The following is a 6,964-nucleotide window of genomic DNA, read 5'->3' on the forward strand; positions in this document are numbered from 1 at the left end:
TGGGCGACGGCACTGGCACAGGGTCCCTCATAGTACTGTCGGGGTCGTAAATGACAATATACCCTCATTCACCAGTCATTCCAAATTAAACTATAAGCATGTGGTACCGGGTAAGAATGAGTCAGACAGGTAGCTGGTTCAATCTCAGTGCATGCTCATGTGACCATGTGTCAGCCACAGTCATACCAACTGAACTTTATTTTCCAAATACACAGTACTAAAAAGGAATGCATTAGGCGGAGTTTAAGCAGCATACATCTAGTGCTCAGTCTCTCTCTCTCTCTGATTCGTCAGAACGTCTCCCCGGGGTTACTTCTTTCTTCACATTCCAGAGTTATCTTTTCAAGAGAAATGAAACTTAACCCTTCACATTCTAAACTGAAATGAAGAATGAACACTGGCAGCCATCTTTAGATACAATTACATTTGCATTAGCTAGCAGATAGGAAAAACTTATTGTTTCACAGTATAAGATATATAAAAGTACAAAAGATATATAAGAAAGTATATTTTCACCTTGACAATCCCCCCTAAACACTAAGTTTTTCCCTTAAAGAAAGATCCTTCGAGACTGTCCATGTGATGGGAAAAGGGGAGGTGGATTTCTTCATCCAGACACCTCAGAAACTCTCCCCTAGCGAGAGGCCTCCAGGCAGCTGAACCCTTCACTATCCTCACATGGAGTTCTCCCACTGTCCCTAAACTAAATCTCTTAACATCATTTGAGAATGGGGGGGTTTTGTTTACTCTCTTGAGGGGGACATACTTAGGGATCTCCCCTGGATCAGTACCATCGTACTCTGGTGGGTCTACTTCTTGATTGAGGAAGGTGCCAGTCGGGATTGCTTTCACTACCTAGGCCTGCCCAGGTGTACTTATACGTCCATCATATTGTCTTTATTTATTTGTAAAATGAGAAAGGTTGGTTCTCAGGGTCAGCCAATTGTTTTTGCATAGTTAGCTAGTCAGAGGGCCTCCAGGGATAATACTCCTGTATCTGTCTTACCCTACCTGATGTGGTTGGTTCTCTGGTGGTGGGGGCGACATGACATGCTGGTCTACAGCTCCTTCCCAAAAGGATTACTGTCAGCCTACTCCTAAAAGTTAATGTCTCCAGTATCCACCAACCACAATCCTGTGTCAGCTTCTTATATCACTGCATGTGATCTTGTCTGGACAGGATTCAGTGTAATTCTCTTAGGTCGGGTTGCAGCACGGGTCATACAAGTGTTAGGGCCCAAATCCTCAACTATACCCTGAAAGGCATCACAGCTATGATTAACGAATCTTTGTTCACTGTAATATATATATATTATTGATCCATTCAACATTTTTATTAATCTGCATCTGTGGTACTATAGAAGCAAAGCCGGCATAAATCTGGTTCTGGGCTTTAAACTGGTCAGGCACCCCCCTTGGCACTCCAATGGCATCAATATATACTAGTGGATCTTCTTCATAACTCAGGTGCAGCTGATCGAGACTTCTCCTTTTTCTGGTAGGTTCATCAGGTATCTTTGGATCCCAAGATAAAATCTTGAACTGCATGGCTAGTTTAAGAAGGGTGCATTGACCTATCCAGGCATTAGGCAACCTAGGACGGAGCTTACCGTCTCCACATAACCAATAAATATCGTACATATATTCTGTATGTTTGATTAGCAAGTCAATATCTAGAGAACTGTTCTCCTTGCAAAAACCTGTCTCGGAGATTTCTACTGGTGTACCTGTGGTGTCGTGGGAATTATAGCAGGTGTAATTGTCAGCTAATACGGTTACTTCTCCTGGGACCTTTAGTTTAGGTTCCTTATGAAATAGTGGGACATAATCTGGGCAATCAGTGGACTTCAAACCTTTCAACAAATTCATGACACAGGCAGTGGTGTCATCAGGAAAAAGCAATGCATGTGTGTATAGGTGCGTATTCGCAGCAGCACAAGCAATACATCCTACAGAGATATTCTGGACTCTTACATTGTATCTCACCCATTCTAACCACAGGTTTTTCCTTGGGGCTGTTTGTGTTTCTATGGAGAAAACCTCTTGCCAACTGAGACCTGGAATGGGGATCACTTCATTAACTACATTTTACAAACGCTCACCTGGGCCTGTTTTAGGTGTACTGGTAACAGGGGCCTTGGTTGGTCTGAAACTAATATCCTGGAGCTGTATATGGCCTAAATTCCCATGGTATCCACTACTAAATACATAATTATAATGCCTTCCCAGTACATACGTCTGTAGATCAGCAGATTGGGGGCTTTCAAAATTTAGGAGGAGGGGGTGACAACTTTTACCCCATTTACAGCCTCTAGGTGGTTGCAGAAAAGCTGTTAGATGCATTCTCTCACGAAGACTCCTACCCGTCCCATCCTTGGGAACATGGCTTCACTAGGTTTATATCCCCAATCATCCCCTGTATTCCAGGCAGCATCTGTCCAACAATGACAATTATTGTTGTCATTTCTGGTAACACGCATATATAAAACTGGGTGATTCTCTCTACCACCCGTCCAGTCTCGGGGCACTTAACTACATCACAGAAATCAAATCGCCAGATATTCACCAGGGCTGTCAGGTTTACCCAAAGAATAGTGGGACCTTAGTATTTTCATTTACATTAGGGGCCGAAAAGGTAGGGGCGAGGATGGCCCCCATTTCCAGGACCAAAAAACAACAACATTTCCCTTCAGTCACTTCTGTGATTAAACACTGGTTCGGTCTCTTTTACAGTGTGAGGCATGGATCCAAGTGCTCTTTCCTTCAAGTTTTACTGCAGTGGGGGTGACCAGGATCACCGTGTGAGGTCCTTCAAATCTCGGCTGGAGACAATCTCTGCGCACAAACTTTTTCACATACACCAGGTCTCCTGGCACAAAGGGATGGTGTCCAGGAACCTTGTCTGAGTCTGGAAGAGAACTGAAGACAGTTAAATGCACTTTGGCAAGGTGTCCATGTAAGGCCTGCACATAGCTAGTCAAGTCCTGGTACTTGAGTTGCAACTGTTGTGGAAAGAAACATTCAAGATTGGGGCTCCTGCCAAACAGAATCTCATACGGTGACAGTGCTGTCTTCCTGTTTGGGGTATATCTTACTGAAAACAAAGCTAGAGGAAGACATTCTGTCCATGGTTTACCAGTCTCTGTCATTGCCTTCTGGATTTTAAGCTTAAGAGTTCCATTTAGTCTCTCCACTTTTCCACTACTCTGTGCATGGAGTATGCAATGCTTGACTTACCCCCAGTGCTGCCATTACCTCTGACATGATCTCTCCAGTAAAATGGGAACCCTGATCGCTTTCAATGACTTCAGGAACTCCATACCTGCATATGATCTCAGCCATCAGTTTCTTCGCCGTTGTCTTAGCCGTAGCTTTGGCAACTGGGTAGGCTTCTGGCCAACCTGAAAATAAATCAATGCAGACCAACACATACTCATACGTCCCTACCCTGGGTAACTGAATATAATCATTCTGCAGTCTCTGGAATTGGTTAAATGGCCGGGGAGTGTGTTTGGATGAGGTTTTCACTGTCCTACTCTGATTATGTGTGACACATATCATGCAGCTCTGTACCTGCCTTTCTGCGCAGGTGGAAAACTCGGGGGCAATCCATTGTTTCTATAGGGTGTCACACATGGCCGTCTTCGAGTGGTGCACATTCCCGTGCAGAACCTGTGCCATCATTGGGTACAGTACCTGTGGTAGGCAGACCTTTTCACCCCTCCCCCATAGTCCAGTGACGGTATCAGAGCAAGCCCCTATCTTTTGCCACCTATTTTTCTCCTCCTTACTTGCCTGTTCTTGTAACCGGGCTAAGATGTCTTTCAACACAAGTGGAGATGGTGGGGTGTCTAGGTGATGCACTTTAGAGGCCACAGGAGTGCTTGCTGCTTTCTTGGCAGCCTGGTCTGCCAGTGCGTTACCCTTTGCCTGTCCATCAGTGCCTTTGGTATGTGCCTTTACCTTTATAATGCCTGCTTGGGTGGGAAACTGTAGTGCATTCATAAGTTGCTGGACTGCCTCAGCATGTTCAAAGGGGTGGCCATTTGCTGTCAGGAAAGCCCTGGCTCTCCAGATAGGCCCATAACCGTGTGTAATGCCAAAAGCATACCTGGAATCAGTGTAGATATTTACAGTCTTACCTTCTGCTAGTTTGCACGCTCTGCTTCTTGTGCAGACATATGAGCTGGCATTGACTCTGCCTTGATTACCTCATGTTCTGAGACCACAGCATATCCGGTACAGAAGCGTCCTTGGTCATCTTGGTGACGGGATCCATCTACAAAAAGCTCAAAATCAGCATTAGAATAGGCACACTAGAGACCAGCCGTTTCCTGAGACATCAATTCTAGACAATCATGTGGTTTGGAAACCTAATCTTGTTCCTCTGGATCCATTCTAGAAAGAAAAAGAGTGTCCTTGCTCATGTCACCTACTCCTCCCCCCTTTGGATCCATAGGAACTAGGAGAAGAGTAGCGGGGTTCAGGACAGTGCACCTTTTCAAAGTCACATTAGTAGGCATGAGAATAGCACACCAAAATCGCAGCTGTCTGGCCATGGACATGTGGCCAGGTTGTACTTGGTTAAAGATACTATGTACATCGTGTGGGGTGTGGACCATCAGTGGGTAATACAACACAGTCCAAACACAGGAGGAACTTCCTCTTGCCACCGTATCCAGGCGGCCGCTGTAATAAGCAACAGATCTCTGTTTATCTCCATAAAGCTGAATCAGCACACCTGTAGCATGCCCTGCAGGTGAGCTCTGTCTGCAATACTGTACAGCAGTGCTCGGGTGTCTTGTAATCATATACGGGGCCTGCAGTGTGTAACACTATATCACAGGGTAAATTCCCTTCCTGGGTGGACATAGCATCTCCTGGATGCAAGGGGCCATAAGCGGCAAGGTAGGCCTGACACTCTTGGGCTATGGCTGGGCTTCCCTTTTCTAGCTATCTGTTGGGCCAAACCACCTCTATGTGACAGGGTAGAATTAGCTGGGTTCACTTATAGCTCCTACCTGGTGGGTAAGTATGTCCCCATACCCTACTGAGAAGAGAACCTGGGATTCCTGAAGTGTGATGTAGCAACGTGAATGACAGGGAAACAAACTTCAGATTCTTGGAGAGTCTGGCCTTGTAGGTGTAAAGGTTTCATGGGAAGAGGAGATCTAGGGGCCTTTCCGTGCTGGGGGGGTCTGGCATTTACACCGATTAAAGCAAGCTCTTGGTCTGAAAATTGACATGGGGCTGGGGAGGGAGATTCCCAGACAGGGTTAAAGGCGTATTGGAGTGTGAAGTGGGGGGAGGGCAGAGGCTGAACTCTGTTACATAGACTCTGATAAAGAAACATACAGTAGCTGTGTCCTTGCAGCTGGTGGGGGCTGGTGAGCGAGCTGCTGATTTAACCCCTTTCCTTTCCTACTGGGCTGAATTCTTTTGAAAACTCTTTACTGTTTTCAATGCATCATCCGGAGTGGAAATCTCAATATCGGATCTACTACAAAAAGGTATGAATGGGCTTTTTGTTACAGTGAAAATCCCAGATCTTCAAACACTACCATAAGACGCCCATAGAACTTCTCGGCAATCCAGTATATATTGCTGCCTTGACTGTAAGGGGCACAGGGTTTACAGTCGGGAGTGGAGGCTTGATTTCCTGAGAAAAGACCATATCATCTAACAGGGAGCCCCCCCCTGTTTATCTTCAATTTGCTATATATCAACCACTCAACTTGATACAGGTAATTACCAATCTTTCAATTACTTACAAGTTTTCCTCTAAGACTAGACACAGATCTATTTCACTTCCAATTTCATACAATACTTATTGCTTTAAACATAAATCTCTCAGCGTGTACTAAACCAAGGACAGAGAAAACTTTGGAATGCAATACATTGACCCCCTTTCTGTAGCCCACAGCACCGAGGGGAAAAATTTCAAGCAGGTCGCGCAGGGATTCACATGCCCCCTCCCATCTAGTAACACGGAGATAAGAAAAATCACTGCATTCCTCAGCGCAAGAGGGAGAAGCAAAGCCCTCGTCTTTGCCCCCCTTTCTCTAAGTTCGTAGCACAGATGAGGAGGAAAGAAGAAAACCGACAAAGAAATCTCGCAGCGGTCCGCTCCGCCCCTCCCCTACACTACACAGCACTGATACAAGGCTCCATATCTTCTACAAAGTCACAAATTGCAGCAGTTTTCAGACTTAATTTCTACAAAACTTTCCTATGATCCTCCGTGGTCTGGGCGGAGCCCCAAGGACGGCCCGTACACGCACACGCGGCAGGTCTCCACCCAGGTTGGATTCTGCACAACACAAACAGGACACACCTACGCTTCTGGAGATCTCGTCCCGCCATTACCGGGTGGTGGCTGGGACTGCATTTTCATCATCAGTGGCACGGCGGCCATTTTACAATCTGTAAGATCACAGTTCAAAGGCATTTTATAACCAAACACGGGTTCTACATTGTCTGATCCTTCCTCTCCATCAACCTATTTTCATCCTTTGTTCTTTAAGCTTCGCGCAACTCGCAGATGAGCTTGCGCTTGTTCTAACAGTCCTTTATCTTTCAACATGTCCCTTTTATTTTCTATGAGATTGGGCCACATAGCTGGCTACAATCTCCCTGACTAGGGCAATCCTACATGCTTATACAATCTCTCAACATTCTTGACTGCCTTCTTGCCCTCCCGTGACTCAACTATTGCCCTGACTTCCACGGCATCCTCATCTAACTTGTGGGGCATGGACTTCTTCTGCTTTAAGATACGCAACTTGACTCACAGAATACTGTGTCCTCCTGCAGTAGGCCACTGGCAGCGATCTTCAACACTGGTGTTCTAAAAACACGGAGCCTCTCGCTCAACGTATAAGAAAAAGAGCCTCGCGCTCAATATTTTCTGTCCCTAACCTGAACACCAGTGATTAACAGACTATCCTGCCACAACATTCCAAAC

Source organism: Ranitomeya variabilis, chromosome 3 (genome assembly GCF_051348905.1).
Source record: "Ranitomeya variabilis isolate aRanVar5 chromosome 3, aRanVar5.hap1, whole genome shotgun sequence".
In the NCBI taxonomy this organism is placed as follows: domain Eukaryota; kingdom Metazoa; phylum Chordata; class Amphibia; order Anura; family Dendrobatidae; genus Ranitomeya; species Ranitomeya variabilis.